Genomic DNA, 17,047 nt, shown 5'->3' on the forward strand with positions numbered 1-17,047 from the left:
ATTGACATTTTGGAGTTTAGCAAAAGGTTTAATAACAAAAGCTGCAACTAATCTTAATGTGAGCTATGCTTTGAACATAATGCATGTGTAGAGAGAATTATGTTTCACATGCAGTCTGGAATCTGGCATTTAGCAGTTCTTAGTGCTGGACTCCATAAATCCTTACTATCTTTATGTATCTGTTAACTTCCACAGCTCTCACGGTTTGAATGCCCTGTTCAGTCAGTTCTAAGTGGTTCTGCTTCTAAGCCTCTATCTTCTCCTTTTCTTCTGTCTTTCTCTTGTCTCTCTGGGATTTTACCCTTCTCAAGCTACAGATCCACATTATTCTTGTACAAGAAAAATCATAAGAGAAATTCTGCCCAGCCATAGCTTTTGTGCCTAGCACCACAGTAGACTGTAATAGCCAGTAATAATAAAAAATACTGGTTGATGCATTCTGCCATGGAGAAGGATAGGCACACTCGCTAGAAAGTTACCTGATGAAATGTAATCCATTTCAGCTGAGCAGATAAGAATGATGATTTTATAAAACACATGGATCTGAGCCAAATTTAGACACTTTTCTTTTCCTGCTTTCACAAAACAGATGCTACTTTTGTGGTTGGACTATAAATCTATCTCCTTCTGTCCAAATACAGTATTTGAACCTCAAGACGATTTTCAGTCAAGATTAACATAATAACTTTTGGCAATCTACCAGCCAACTCACATCTATATTTATATGAAAACAAGTCAGCTGAATGAGAACTCTCTGCATGGCCATTGTTCCTTCCATTTCAATGCTCTAAAAACAGAAGTTGGGTGAGAATCCTTGAAATAAGTGCTTGGAATAAGGGATGCAGAATCTGTAGAACAACTGGGGAAAAAAAAAAAAAAAAGAGAGGTTCATATAAAACAGTACCTCATTCACTGAAATAAATTACATCTAACCAGAAAATGGAAGTTAAGAAAAAATGGGGTTGAGGCAGCTAAAAAGAAAATTGTCCTGTAAAAATAACATTGATAAACATTTGGAATACAGAGATTTTTCAGTCTGAGATTTTTGTGATAATAGGAGGTTTTCTAGATCATACAGCCTTCTTCTTAATGTATCAAGAGATACTCTGCTAGAGATTTCTAGTTTTTAGCACATTCCTGTATCCCTGCACGAGAGGACCAATGGATAGCTCTATAACTGCTTATCTGAAGCCTTGGTTAATCAGTTAAACCAAGTTAAATTCTCTATCTGACAAGAAGACACCCTGGCCTCTGTATGGATGGGTGTGTATACATATATATGAATATGTACATGTATATATTCAGCATTCGATGTCTGATATGTATCCAATCTAATTAGAGAATTTAAAATATGTTCCTGCATAACTCTGGGAGCAAGTCTATAGGTTTGGGTCATTAAAAATACAATGGAAGTTTTGGAGTGGTTTAAAAACATAAGTACAGTATTTTGTATCATGACTTTCAAGTTATTTTGCTACTCTAGGAGGCGAAATATTTAATTCCTTGCAAAAACATGGATAACATTATGTTGAAATTGTAAAAAAAGTCTTAATTTTTCACAGGAAAATGGAAAGATTAGCTCATATATTTGGAGAGTATTAAGACAGATCACATAACACTTAATTTAAATGAAAGACATAGAAGATTTAAGGACAACAAAGTTGAATGTCTAGCACGGACTTTTGCTAATGTGTACAAATTGTTCTCATAAAATCTGCAATATTTTTGTTGTTGTTTGTGGCAACATAAATCCATCCTCTTTGCTTATGAGAATGTTAATGACATCTTCCAGCTGAGTGAGGGGTGGAATATAATTATTATACTCTGATGTAAAATTTGACCCCCTTTTCTGTATTGGAAATCATAAAATGGAGGAACAAATCTTTCTTTGTACATCTCAAAATGCATTTGTACATTTATTTGGACTGAATGCTCTTCAGAATAATGTCTTTGGCATCCTAGCTGTCTGAAAAGCACCTAGCATACATTGCTAGCAATACACAAATACAGTTTTTAATTCCCACCATCTCTATGGTCTTTTGTTGCTCCGTAGCATTTTGGCTCTATGGCTTTTTCTCTGTTGATCCTTTTGGTTACATAAAAAACATGTGAAAGAGGTGTTGTAATTCAAAATGGTCATATAACTGTTCTCAGATAAACAACCTCTTTATTTTCAAAGAGGAAATTTAAATACATTCTGGAAAAGAGATTACAGCATAGAAGAGAAACCACGAGTATTCTTTTATTTGCCTGGCATGTCCTGTTGGTAATCATTTATTTCCTTAACAAGTATGAACATGTTGTAGGGGAATCTTTATTCTTACAAGATAGAAGAGCAAAGGCCAGTTGTTTTTTCTGTTGTTGTTCAGGCATTAGAACTACATAATAACTCCCAAATAGCTGAAGATGAATACATATCTCTTGATATAAATCATATAACCCAAAAGAAGAGGAAGTAGAATCAAGGAAATAACAGGGAAACTGTTTTGTCAGTGATGATTTCATAAAGAACATAATCATAGCTACAAGCAACATGCAGTCAGAAGTGCCTCTTCTTGTAATACTTGTTCAAGGGAAACATCTTTATATTTTCAGTTGTCTAGTTCCGTTTTCTTCCATTTGCTAAACATTTTGGATATTAAAACAATGGAAACCACAGCCCAGGTGAATTAAAAAGATTCACCTGGTAAAAAGAGCCCTATGGGTGGTAAAAGAGCCCTATGTGTTACAACAGTTGTTTTTGCTACAACTTTTAGTACATTCTGACAATGAGCTGAGGCCTACTTCTGACCTACTTCTTTCCAGTGGAGACTCATCTCTTCAGCTCTACTGTCTGTGTCTCCCCAGCATCCCCCACACTGCTATTTCTAACACCAGCTCTTGAACCTCTTCTTTAAGTACTCTGCTCTGTCCAAGCTACTTCTTGCTGTTACCAAAATGGTATACATATCCAGAAAAACAAATTGAACCACAGCTTGCCAGGTCCATTAACAATCCTATCATGTTTCTTTAATTTACTCCTCGTTAGCTCAAGAATGAAAATGCAACTTTTTATACTTTTTTTTTTTTCACTTTTTTTTTTTTTTTCCTAGCTTCAGTAGTAGGTGCTGTTTGGCAGTTGTGAAAGAGGTAGAAAGAGCAGAAAAAAATAGCCAGGAAAGTATTCTGTATCTAGATTTTCAAACATTTCTACTTACTTCTGTCTTGTTTTCTTGTTTGCTTTTTGTTTGTTTCTTTCTTTGTTTGTTTTAATTGACTATTAAAGTTTAAAGTAGAAAGCAAAAACCAGAGCTATTCAACACCAGGAGGTACTTTGAAATAAATACAACTGTGTGCTTGCTGTTTCCTTAGAGTGTCTGAGAGCTGGGAAATCAGCAAGGTTTCAAGCATTCAGCCAAACTCCATGTGCAACAGATGATTAGAGAGAGAGGATTTCTCATTTTCTGTTAGTTACAATGTTTGTTCACCTTCTACATAAGAAGAGAATGTGAAACTGCCACTAGTGACAGTGGCTCTTCAACGCTCTATTACCTTTTGCTGAAAACATAGCATTCATGAAAAATCATCTTTTTGAATTCTCTGGGGCCCTTTTCAACCTTTGTTTAGTGCAGAATGCAATCCAGCTTGTCATCACTACATCTTCAGTTAACTAAGACAGTTCCTCTTAATCCTACCCTCATGCTAAATAGATCGCATCAAAAAGAGTGTTGATATTCAAATATTGATTAATCAACCCTGGGGCTGAAATCATGTATTTATTGGCTTCCAGAAGAATCAAAATATGGCCTTTGCAAAAACAAAACAAACAAACAAATAAAAAACCTGTAGCTCACTTTTCTCTGCAGTTCCTCAGCAATTAACAGTAAGTCTTTTCCCTGTCTCCTACAGAATCTCAGCTTCCTTCATTTCTTCATTTCTTAATGACAATCAAATCTTTAATCTCACCCGTTAGTCACGATTTGCATACACAACCGGTGAATGCTCAGCTAAAGGAACCTGGCTAGCTGAGGCTCTGCGGAAGCTGAGCAAAGGCTTTGAGGAGCTAAATGGTGCACTCAAGTCACTTAAAATGGCAGTTAGATCTCTAAATCTGGTGAGAGAATTAATGTCCAACGTGGTTTATAGCTAGATCGGACTGTGTTGTTGTAATGAATGTATCACCCAGCACTGCGGGCAGCAAGATAAACAACTTCCTCTTACAAGTACACGTTTCTCACAAATGATTACCCAAATTTCCATGCTTCCAGCTTTGATGTCCTGAGCTGAAGCTCCCAAGTAATTATATTGCCACAGGAGCCACTGGGCTGGCTCCTTCTACAATATGAGAAATGTTCAAATTAAATTAGATAAACACAGTCAAGTGACATAGGAGCAGAAGGACTTTTATGTTAGGGATATCCTGCACTAGATGGTGCTCTGTACTTGTTGTATTTTCTCAGGCAATATCACATTTGTAGACTAGTGAAAACATTTCTCCCCAATAAGTTATGTAAATAATTAAGTCGCGGAAAACAAGCACAAAATGTTTAATTGAATATAGTCTTTAAATCATACATGAGTTCCTAAGGTTACCAAAACCATATGGAAATTCACAGAATCTAATTATCTGTAAATATGTTACATTTAGGCAGCTAAATTTTGGTCTCTGTAATTTAGAAAGCCTCCTATTATGAAGTAGTTAACATCTTCTGCTGATTAGCAAACAGAAGAAAAACTGCAAGTTCCAAACAGTGCCCAAATGAATTTATCTGCACTACTGTATTCCTCCTATGACTCCCCTGCTGCTGTTCCCTGATAGGATCTCTTTCTATTTTTCACATCTCAACTACCCCGGAGTTGGAAGGTACTTTACTGGAGCGAATCCCATATTCCTATCATAACACAAACAATGCATTTGAGTGTTCCTCGTGATCAGGAAACCGGGATCTTGTGAACACTTGTGGCATCAGCAGGATAAAGTGAAAGTGCCCGTGCCACAGCGGATTCACTGTGGGGAGAGCAACAAGCCCACCTTCCACCAAAATGCCATACCCCCGTCTGGGAAAAGCACCCTCCCTGAAATGATGGATGTGGTACCTCAGTGTACAGCAAATGTAAAGTTCCTGCTGCATGTAACTGCCAGAAAGTCTTGCAAGTCTTGCTCAATATGCTAGTATTTAAGTTTGAATTATTAACACTTGCAAGATGTATGAACATTTTATCTTGTGATAAAGAAGATTTTATGCATTTCATTTTCTTTCCAATAATAATTTTAAATGATTCATTTTAAATATCAGATGTAATTTTTTGAAATAATTCTCATTCAAACTGCTCCAGTCTTCTGCCACTGAGTCTTCTTTACATCTGCTATGCAGCATGATTAATTAAAGGCCTCTGCACAGGTCTCATCTATTCCTCTTATTGCCTCTTCCTAATAAGAGACTTAACAGCTTCTGAGGTGGCTTCACTGCCCCTCTGACTCAGGACAGAAGAAGAGAAAAAAAGAAAAATCAAACCTGGAAGAACACAAGTCTCTCGTAACTTAAAATATCCAAGCAAAAAGTTCTAGGGTAGTGAAGGAAGGGAAGGGCTTCCTTTTAATGTTTATACAATGTGGGAAAAAAATTAATTAATATTTTCAGTCCATTACAATAGCTTTAAATTTGACTTTATTTTTCTCTAAATCCCCAACAGTAAATGAAAGCACTTGAGCCTCTAAATCTGGCATAACAGTTTCATATTTAAGATACTAACAAGAAAACACATTAAAACATGACATACTGGACACATTCCCAGTCACATAATCCTCAACTTTATTATTATTATTTTTTTTTTTACAAAAGAATGAACAGAGCTAATCCCATGCAAATCAACTGAGTCCAGTGAAGTTACACTAGGGACAAATTAGCCCTGTCATCTGCTCCTCCAGCAGATCATTTACATTGTATCCCAAAGAAAACACAGCTTTAACAACAAACCCTTTCTAGTATTCTACATTTTCATTACAGAACTGTAAAACATATTCATTATACATCATTCTATAGGGAATGTAGCCCTGTAAGTTTGTACGTGCTCTGTAATTCATAATATACCAATGATCAACAACCTTCTCCCATGTTACCAGACAAAAAAATGTTCACTTACGTCCAGCTAGAGCTGGAAAGTGCTAAAAAGAAAGGATCATAACATCTCTGACTTACTTGTTGATGTATATAAGGCTATAACAGGCTATATGTTCTCTACGTACATCGCACAAGGTCTCTGTCATTTGTACCTTTGCAAACAAAATTCAGGAGGAATTTCAATCTCCAGCTTTTCAAAGAATGCCATCACTAAAGGTCAATGAATGAGCATCAGGTTGTCCAACATCCTGACAGAATAACAGCGTTACCAAATTTACTTGTGAGGTCTTTTTACATCACAAAGTGATGTTAGGGAAAATATGGACTTCCTTAGAGAAGAGCACTACCACAAAGATTTCAGCAGGTGAAATACAATTTATATGGATATTTGCCATTATTTCTTACTCAATAGTAATCCCCTTCATCTAAGACAGCTTAAAGAAAAAAAAAAAAAAAAAAAAAGAACTCTGTTTCATAGACTTTGCTTATGAAAAGCTCTTATTAGTGACTACAAAAGACTACCTGTTTCACAGGGAACATACTGCATTATGATTCTTTATACTATCACTGAGAATACTGATATTTTTGAAGAACTCAGTGGAAGCTGATGTCTGGCAGCTGCCTTGTCTCTGTTATTCACCTCCTTTATTTTACCTACAGTATCTCCTTTCAGCTGAATAGTGTTGGAACCAAAAATGTAAAATGAGACTCGAGAGAAGTCAGCTGCTAAGAAAAGGTTCCACTGTCCTGCCTTGCTGACCCACTAATTTAAATGCAAGCAACTCTGATGTGATACGAGAGAAAGCCTTCACTGGGCCGTATTTATGCTTAATCACTAAAAACAAGTTTCATCAGACTGCCTCTTGGAAATGTTGTGACATAAATCTTCAGTGAGAAATGTGTTTCTTAGATTATTTGACAAAAATAAGTGTTTTCAGCAAACGCTGTATTATTGTCTGAAGGAAAAAAATACTGCAATACTGTTTATTTCACTGTCTGTTTTACCATCGAGGAGCCCATCAAAGTGGGAGGAGAACATCTTACCAAAATTAAAACCCCTTCTCTGGGACATACACATTCTGGAAGACAGAGGAAAGAAATGGAACCATTCTGATCCATTGATGTCACTTTCTCACTATAAAGAAGAAAAAAAAAACAAAAACACTAAATGCATGAAAATGAAGAAATGAAACCTAAAATTCAAAATGCAGTTATGAGAGTGAGATTGAATGTTTGTCCCCACCATCTCTGATTTGTGTTGTACCACATAGCAAGTCACTGAGCCCTTTGATAATCTCTCCTCATACAGGAGAAGAATACCGTTCAGCTGTTTTACAGAGCACCTTGAAACCTCCTGAAGAAACATGTAATTCAAGGACTAGGTTTAATCCTGTTACTAGGTTAGGCTACTAGTTATGTGTGATCCTTGTGATGATCAGGAATTGTCAGGTTTCTCACTTGGATAAAACCTTGCTAGCAGCATTTCCTTGATGATATACAATACAGATTGTTAAGGGTTTTGTGCACAGCCTGCATTCTGCTTTAAGGCAGCAGTTTGGGAAGAAGAACTCAGCCTCTGGGAAAAGGTATAGTGTGCAAGTATTTCAGGGTATATTTAAAATGCCCAGAGTTCTCCCTGAAAATTACCACTGATAGCTTACATCCAAACCATGTATTTAAAGCAAAAAAGTGCTGACTATAGCAGAATGCTCCACTGTACTTAGGCCTTATTGTCTTCAATTTCCAGACCAGTATGATTAATTAAGGAAGTCTGCAGCTTCAGCTTCCACGGAGACAGCAGAACTAGAGAGCAGGAAGTAATCAGCTGAAGCTGGCACCACCATCCATTATATCAGTATGCACGGAGAGAGGGGATCAGTGACCCTTAATGTGAGTGGTGCCTGGTACAGCCATTTAAAGCACATTGCAAGCTGCTCACTGTAAATGGCAAATGAAATCCAGAAGTAGAAGTTGATGTGCACGGTATGGTATTTTAGAGTCTGTCTCCTATGATACACAAAGTATGAGAAAAACCCATACAAACAAGGATTCCTTAGAGAATTCTAGTAGGACATAGGGGCTTAGAAAATGCTGTTTGTTGCTCCGGAGTTCATTTCAGACTGTGGAAAAGTACAAAAACTGACAAATACCCACTAATAGGAGGCTGAGCAAGGGATTGTGGTTAAGGAGGGAGCCATGTGGGACAGCAGGGATGAGTACTTCTCCACTGCACATTCCAGCTGTGACTCAGAAGCCCGTCACAACAGAAAACGTGCATGTTTTTGTAATCCCTTTTGCAAGTAAACTGACTTCTGCCTTCAGAAGATTCTGATATCTGGCATCCTGGTGGCTGACCTACATGCTAGCCTTAAGTTCAGCTAAGGGAAAACAAGTAGTTAGTCATGACTAAACTAACATTTCATTCCTACTACAACTTATCTTTTCCTCCTCCTGTCCAGGACTACTGGGCTATCAGAAAAAGGAACTGAAGTGAAAACAAAGAAATAGACTGCCCAGACAATGTAATGTTTTGTAACTTCATGTTAGACTTTTCTTTTGTTACAGTTCATTATAATTCCAATTAATCCCTGAATCAGCACAATAGCCAAAAATAACATATGCCTAAAATATTACTTCAAAATGTATCTAGTTCATTTTAAACTTTGTTTATTTGTGCTGTCTTAATTGTATGAAATACCAATACCACAATTTCATAGAGAAACCCTACTGTATCTCAGGTGAAGAGTGCTGTACAAACATAACACATGCAATACCTTTCTCATTCACCTGCAGTTTTCCAACAAGATAATATTCTTTTTTGTTTCAGATGCACCTGATTTAACAGTAAGCCTTGCCCATTTTGGAAAGTCAAGTGGCTTGAAGGGAAATCCTAGACAGGACTAAATTTTTTTTAATGTAAGGCCTGTCCAGCCATTAAAACCGCACCAAGAGCAACAGTCTTCCAGGCTGTTGCAATTAAGGTGGTTTTTGTTTGGTTGATTGGTAGGCTTTGTGTTGTTTTTTTTTTTGTTTTGTTTTTTGTTTGTTTGTTTGTTTGTTTGTTTTTTCCCAAGCGACGATTCTTTGGTTAGTTACAACGAGTATTGAAATGTGGAGCAAAAATAATACTTCATCAAACCTGTTCTAAGGAAACTAGGGATTGTTTCAGACATGAATTCACGTAAGACCTCTAAGTGATCCATGCTGTAAGAAAAACATGGACTAAAACATAATAAGTGCAAATTAAAAAAAAAAAAAAAAAGTATTTTTTTCTCCCATTGGATTATTTTCACTCTAGATTCCATCCATATATGTTTTCTCATTTTCTTCTTTTGGCTTGTCTTACTACCCAGGAAAGAAAAAATCTTAAAATTACATTTATTTTCTTGCTCCCATTGGATACATACCATTTCTTAAAAATTACATCCACAAAAGGCTTGTTTTGTGTTTTCTTTGCTCATTTTCCCCCAATCTTTTATTGTATATACAGCAACCTTTCATACATCCGGACCAGCATTCAGTTTCCCTCACAAAATCAAAAGCACATGCTGTCCCTTCGTTAACACCAGAATTCATCCATCCATGTTAGAGAGGGTGGGGAAAGAGAAGAGGAAAGGTTTTCATTCTCCAGTTGTCAGACTTTTCACCTTTAACAGATCCCTTTTGAGCAAGTAGTGCAGAATCCTGCCAAAGGCTGCTGTAGTGCAGCTTCCTCGCAGAGTTGTTCTGTTGCCTCCTCTCTCATTCAGGCTCAAGTGGGGATATTTTGTTAGATATCCCCATAGAACTGGTTTCAAACTTTTGCTCTCTATTTTGTTGGGGCAAGTCTCTATTTGTAATTAATGACTTTTATGACAGTTACTCCCGTTACTCTGTTTCTGCCCTGTTACATACAGTGTAAATAATTCTAAATAGGACTATTCCAGCTAGCACAAATCTTGGCAGAACTGGCAATATCAAGGAGATGTGTGTCTAATGCAACACATATTTGCATACATAGAGATCTGAAACCCACAGAAGACAAAAGACAAGGAAAAAAAAAAAAAAAAAAAAAAAAAAAGACAAGAGAAACTCCACTACTGACAGAGCAGGGCCAAAGCAAAGAGATGTGTGTGTGGCACACTAAGCTGTCTTATGAGCTCGGAAGTACCATCAAGTTAGTGCATATTAACAGCTCATGCATCAGCTGACCTGCAGAAATTGTCAGCATGTATTGCTTTGGTTTTGCTATAGGCAAAATGGCAAGTTAGCTTAGCCTTCCCTCCTGTCAGAACAAGTCACATCACCACATCTTTGCTGCAGGCTAAGAGCCTGTTCATCCCCATGTCCACAGTTGCCACAGTGCAAAGGATACTTGCTAAACCCTGCTAACCTAAATCTCACTTCCAAGCCTCACACCAGGGAGATGCTGCAATAGCAAGATTTGTTTCTTAATCGTAGGAAAGTCACCAAAGCAAGTAATTTTCAGCACCATTTAAACAGCTGACTTGCTATGGATAAGAATGGAATTGTTTCTTCAAAACATTAAATCCATACTGAGCTAGTGATCAAACAACTGAAAACTAGGAAAATAAGCAGGTTGTGTAATTTTTTTAATAGCTTTTATTAAAAAATGTCTCAGCACAAATAATTCTTCTGCAGCCCCCTGTTAACCCCTGTTCATAGAGCTGAAGGCAAGTGTGTCTCAGAACTGGTGCAGAGGCATGGCCCTCAGAGGCTGGGAACACCTGCTCCTGGCAAGAAACAGTTTCAGGTAGGTCTGCGCAAGTGTATTCCTGGAATTTTATCTTCACCTTGCTTTCTACTTCATTTGCTTTCCCACAGACAGGTTCCTTGAACAGAAAGATCTTAAGGAGGACTTCTGGAAGAAAAGGTGTTTTATTTAAATGGAGAAACAAAGAAACAATAACAGAAACACAAAGGAATGATCAATGACAGAAAAAAAGTAACAGTATGTGGTGCTGGCTGCTTGTCATTCTGCACTCCAAACTAACATCTCTGCTCCTTGTTTACTGTTTCTAAGAGTTAGATCATCTCCCACTCCTCTTATTTCTAAAATGCCTCCACCAGCAACTGGTCAGGAGAGTTCCTCCATTTCTCCTCTAACTTGCAGCGGCTCCCACTGGAATTTGTTGTCAGCTGTTTTATCTTTGTCACAGCAAACAGTCCCACCTGCAAAGAGATCCAGCTGCCATCTCTAGGCACTTTTTTCACACATCTCTACTCAGTCAGAGTCATTTCATTGAGCTAGTGCCCTCGTGGTAACTTAACTATCAACTCCAGTTCAACGTGGCTGAAAACCAGGATTCTTAATTTCCTTTGTGTTCAATCATTTCTTGACATCTACAAAGATCGCTGGTCTCTTAGGAACTGGGCAAGTATGACTGGAAATCTTCACATTCTGGCAGTATATGAATCTCACAAACAACTTCTGCATATACTCCATGATTTAACCTTTCCTAGCAGCCACTCTTCCAACCAGCACACTTTTGCAAGGTTTCCCCATCCCCATTTTTGTCATAACCCTTTCTGTTGCCTTAATTGCACTCATATGCATTGAAAATACTGCTACGAGGATCACTTTGCTGGGCTCTCCAGTTCACTATATAATCTTTCTTTTTTTTTTCCCCAAACAGAATAGACAAATAGCCATATCAAGTATTTTTTTGCATAAATTTGCTTATATAAAAGTTGGCTTAGAAATAGAATACCTGGAAAATATCAAGGGGTAACAACGGCAAGTACAAAATAGTACATCATTCTCCATGAGGCTATACAAGCTCATGATTATGACACCAAAGAAGCAAGGGAGAAAAATAGTCATTTGTTTCTAACTAGAAAAAAATAGTAGAAAAGTAATTAAAATAGTCTATAAGTATAATATACAAATTCAATCATTAGAATCAGGAAGAAGAAAACAACTCTTATCTAGATTTCTCAAAATACTAATAGGAATAAAGTAGTTAAACTGTTATCTTAACTCCACAGAAGATAAAATTTACCCTTTTCCTTATTAATTTATTTGCCCTGAGACAACATTTCCTAAAATTACTGATCAGAGTTGTGCTTCAGAGTTGTGCCAGAAGCCATGAGCCAATTCTTTAATGTGCATTTGGAAATAATGGAAGGAATAAATTATTAATAACACATACAATGCAGGGGGTTGTCTGGCTGATAATGGCCTGGGAAAGGAAGAGTTTTATTACATCAGGGAATCAAGTGACCTCCAATTAGTTTAATGTTTAAAGCTTTAACAATATTTTCTAGTTCTCCACCAAAGCTGCTTGTAGGTATAGCTCTGTTTTGGTGAAACCATATGAAGAAAATTTTTACTTAAGGGATTAATTTAGGGCAGAGATCCGTGATCTGTTCACCAGAACTTTTTGTGGGTGTGCCTACAGTCTGACTATTTTCTGAAGCCTGGATGAGAAATACCAAAGATTCTTACAGAGAATGACTTTACTTGTAGCCATTACAGGTAAAATCACCGCTAAAATTACAGGATCGAGCCCAAATTACCATCCAACAACATTTTCGACATTTTCAGGAGGGCTACTCCTAATGATTTTCTTTTAATGAACATCATTAGTGTGTTGTCAAAGCAGGAAGTACACAATTTTACTCAAACAGGCCTTGGGCGGAAAAGAAGTCATATGAATGTGAAGTGTGTGGTAACAAAAATTAAAGAATGTTCATTAGTAATTGAGCCTCAGAAGATAATGAAGACTTTCAGCTGTGGTGCTATACTTTTCTTCAACCAAAATTAGCACTAGCCTCCAGAAAGGTTTGCTTTATATTAGGCAGCACTTTAAATGTAGTCTGCATAGGCAAACAAAGGGGAACAGTACTTACCGCTTGCCAAAGAACTTAAATGCAGTTATCGCCATTCATTACATGTCTCCACTGGCCCTCTCCCCACCTCAAAAAAAAAAAAAACACAAACAAACAAAAAAAAGAAAATCAGATCAGAGGACATTCACCACCCGCCTGCTGGAATCTTATCTGCCAGAAGTCAGCGTTGCGATGCCGCGAATTACCGGTGAGCACACCACTGAAGAGGAACAAATCCACAGCACAATGCTCTCCCAAACACAGCTGAGATAAGACTTATCCCAGACTACATGTACAACAGGACTCGCTGTTGGAGAACAGTCAGGAACCCCATGTTCTGGCACCCATTTCCTAGCCCACAGCTCTGAGCCAGGTGCCCCCACATCCTCGCACCACACCAGAAGTGCCCGTACCTTGGACCAGAATCTTTAGCAGAGTGTGAGAAGCACCTGAGCTGCCAGCTCCTGATGCTGCAACTACAGCCTTCCTGGCATCTAACGCAATCAATTCTTGAGTTATGCTTGAGTTAGTCTGCCCTTCAACTTTGGTGTCTTTCAAAAGCATGCTGGCAGGAAGGAGAAGGACTCTCTTAGCAGCTCAGCAGGTAGAGCTTAGAAACACGGGGAGTCCTGAGGATGACACTGAATCCCTATCTCTCATGTCCCAGGGAATTCCCTTTGTCACCAGGCCAGAGGCTAGGTGGGAGGAATGCCTTTCATTGTGCCGGCTGAAAAGCTGTTATTCTGAGACAAACTAATCCACATTCATTGGGCCAGGGGAGCAAAGCATCATTTTGCAATGCAGCAATTAAGGTACATGGCTGGGAGCAGAGAAATTTGAATTTCAGTCCCTGTTACAAGACTGCTTTTATAGCCGATTACCATAGAGTATTAAAGCACACAACAGTCAAGCATTAAGAGCCAGGAGCAGAAACCAAGTGAGCTCCCTAATAACATATCCCAAACCATCCATTACCCTGGATACCAACAGGACACAGACTTGGCCATCCTGTGCTGCTGGATTTTTCCTGCTATTGATACTCAAGTTACCTGGTACCATTTCAGTGTATTTACACCTGCTGCAATCATATCTATTATTAAAGACTGTCATGCGCCCATGTCAGCACAGTTTTTCTTCCCAGTCCTTTCAGAGGCACTTGTGGAGCCTAGTCTTGACTAACTCCTTTTGACAAGGGTATGCAAAACTGTCTGTTACTCCATTTCTGCCCTTTCCCATCTATTGTGTTACACAGCCTATGCCCTTTTTCACACCTCCCTCTGGTCTCTGATTCTTTCCCATGCTTGATTCCTCTTTGTAGTCCTGGGTGCCTTCCCCCCCTACCATCCATGCTCCATTTCTCTTCCTTTAGTAAGTTTTTTGCCCTTTCTTACCTCTTCTTTCCTTTCCCTCCTTTTTCAACATTAAGAAACATAATACTTCATTCTTCCTCATACATTTATGAAAAAAAAAAAAGGACCAGAAGAACTGAGGAGGAAAAATAAAAAAGAGAGGCAAAAGTCATTTCATGGCCACTTAACAACAGAAGGGCTGTCACAAGGTTTTGATCAGAACAACTGTTTTCTGACAGTTTTTGTTTAGTATCTCAGGAAAGAGACCTTCAAGAGCAAATGATGCAAAAAAAAAAATAAATGTATATTATAGAGACCTCAGTGGCCTTGCTGGTTTCTTCTTCTTCCTTGCATTGAGAATCCTTGGCCATTTCTTTGAAATCTTCCTTGATTGGATCTGACAAACTTCTCCTCTGTGTATTGATTTCTACTATCATCGTCTACCTGAATTCCAGCCAAGTTGAAGGTGGGAAGATGTTAAAGGAATGCCAGTACAACTGTTCCCAAATTCCCTCATTATTATCTCAGTTTAAAACAATCCAAGCCTCATACTTGTTTTTTAATGCATTTTTTTTTCCTTGATTACTATCGTATGAAAGGCCCAGACAAACAGCAAAACCAGGAAAAACGAAAGCCATCAGGGTGGAACAGTTGCATGGTACACTTAGTGCACTGTGATCTTTGGTGGGATAAAGATCAACATGACAAGCTTTCAGCTGTAGCAATCAGTCGATACTTTCCAGACCATCCCTGTGGTGACAAAGACAGAGGCATTTTCAAGTTGTAATTGAGATTAGCCTCGATACATACAGTTGGAGCCATGCCGGTGAACTTTGCTAAAAGGCTGACTATGTAAACTATCCATCACTCAATTTCACATGAGCAGTAATCTAATGACACCACAAAAATCTCACAATGTTCCTTGCTCCACACGTCCAGCCACAGCAACAGCCTCCTGACAGAGTGCTTCAGCTGCAATACCAGAGCGTTTGCCTTCCAAGATCTGAAGCGCTGCATGGACCCCGCTTAAAGATAGGCATTATTCCCTCTCAGGGTGTCAAAGTCTTGCACAATGCTCAGCCCTGTAGTCTGGCAGCCCTCTTGCTCTGATCCAGCTCTCTAGATCTGCAGTCACATGCTCATTCCGAGCCCATGCATACTGCTACTGACTCCAGCACACTTTGGACGAAGCCCATAAAGATGGGCAAGATTGCTTCTCATGGACAGGAATAAAATATTTTGTTTGTTACTACTAAGCTAACCACAACAAAAATAAATAGTTCTCTTTCATGTGGTGATGGAACAAAGTAATCATGCTATATCCCTTTTTTTAATTATTAGGTTGAAAGATTCAGTGTCTTTCTGGCATGTGTAATTCTGAATCATATTCATCATATATAAATAGCCAGCAACTGTATATAGTAGCGGAGGGTGGAGGGGAAGGTCAGGGAATTAGTGTGACGTCAAGAAAGCATTTCCTATGGAGTCACCAGATCTGTACTGTACACAGACTCCCATATGGGCACACCACGAGCCCCAGGGCTGTATGGCACCATGCACCAGACACGTCGCGTAAGCATCTCCAGCCTTACTGGCACTAGAAAGCTTTTCCAGCCTGGACATTACATAGCAGAACTTATCTTTTGGGGCTTTGTAAAGATGAGTAAAAGATTTTCCCTCTGTCCCTCCAGTTATGGGCAGAACCGGTTGCAGATGCCACTTTTGTGCCAAATCCCAAGAAGCAGCTCCATGGGGTCAGGGCTGTGTTGTCCTCACTGAAACCTGCAGGACACAAGGAGAACAGGTGGTGTTATTACCCCTGGGGGAAGGATTTGTTTGTCCAGTCAAGGTCCTTCACAGCAACAGTATCATTTCTGATAAAAGAGCAACTTTTCACTCAGGGAGGCCTTTAGACACAGCACTCCTTTCCCTGGGCTCCCTGAGCTGCTCTGTCAGACGTGGCCTCTCTCTCCTTCCCTCTTCCGCTGGGTTTTTCAGGCCCAGGACATCGCAGGAGTTATTTTCACTGATGCAGTCCCAGGAGGACACCCGCTGGAAGGATGCAGAGGCTCTGGCTATCGCTTGGATCCGGGAGATTAAGCACACAGAAGTGTCAGCAATACCAAGGATGAGGTGTATAAAGGCAGGGTTAAAGTCGTAGCACTTATGGAGCCCATGGGCTTTTTGTAACCTACTCTGCAAGAACCCTCATTTGAGGGAGAGGCAGGCACCGATCTCTCCTCTCTGGTGACCAGCGACAGACCCCAGGGAATGGTGTCAGGCTGTGACAGGGGAGGTTCAGGCTGGACATCAGGAAGAGGTTCTTCGCCGCGGAGGTTGTTGCACACTGGAACAGGCTCCCCAGGGATGGAGTCACGGCACCAAGCCTGTCGGAGTTTAAGAAGCGATTGGACTGTGCTCTCCGTCTTATGGTCTGAATGTCTGGGTGGTCCTGTGTGGAGCCAGGTGTTGGACTCAACGATCCTTGTGTGACCCTTCCAACTCGGGATATTCCGATTCTGTGAACCCACAGCAGCGCAGGTGCGGCACCACACACCTTCCACCACCAGGAAAACAGAGGCAGCCCCTGCTGGGCCTCTGGGCTCGGCTGCACAACGTGACGGTGCCCTCAGGCCCGCGGCTACTCCTGCAGGACACCCTGCGCTTTCCACGTGTGGGACGGGGAGCTCGGGGCACGCCGGGGCCTGGCAGGAGCAATGCCTGGGCGGGAGGGAGCACGGCCGGGCCGGGCCAGGCGAGGCGAGG

The 17,047-nt window shown here is 39.6% G+C and overlaps 1 long non-coding RNA gene across 1 annotated transcript; it reads right to left on the reverse strand.

Annotated features, from left to right (window-relative positions):
- Positions 1-587: 587 nt before the first annotated feature.
- LOC311435923 lies at positions 588-16,991 on the reverse strand. Its single transcript, XR_014692488.1, has 2 exons — positions 12,954-16,991; positions 588-10,962 (listed from the first exon to the last, which is right to left on the reverse strand). It is a non-coding gene; the product is annotated as an uncharacterized lncRNA (long non-coding RNA).
- Positions 16,992-17,047: the final 56 nt, after the last annotated feature.

The sequence above is a fragment of the Aythya ferina genome, assembly GCF_964211825.1.
Source record: "Aythya ferina genome assembly, chromosome: 4".
Taxonomy (NCBI): domain Eukaryota; kingdom Metazoa; phylum Chordata; class Aves; order Anseriformes; family Anatidae; genus Aythya; species Aythya ferina.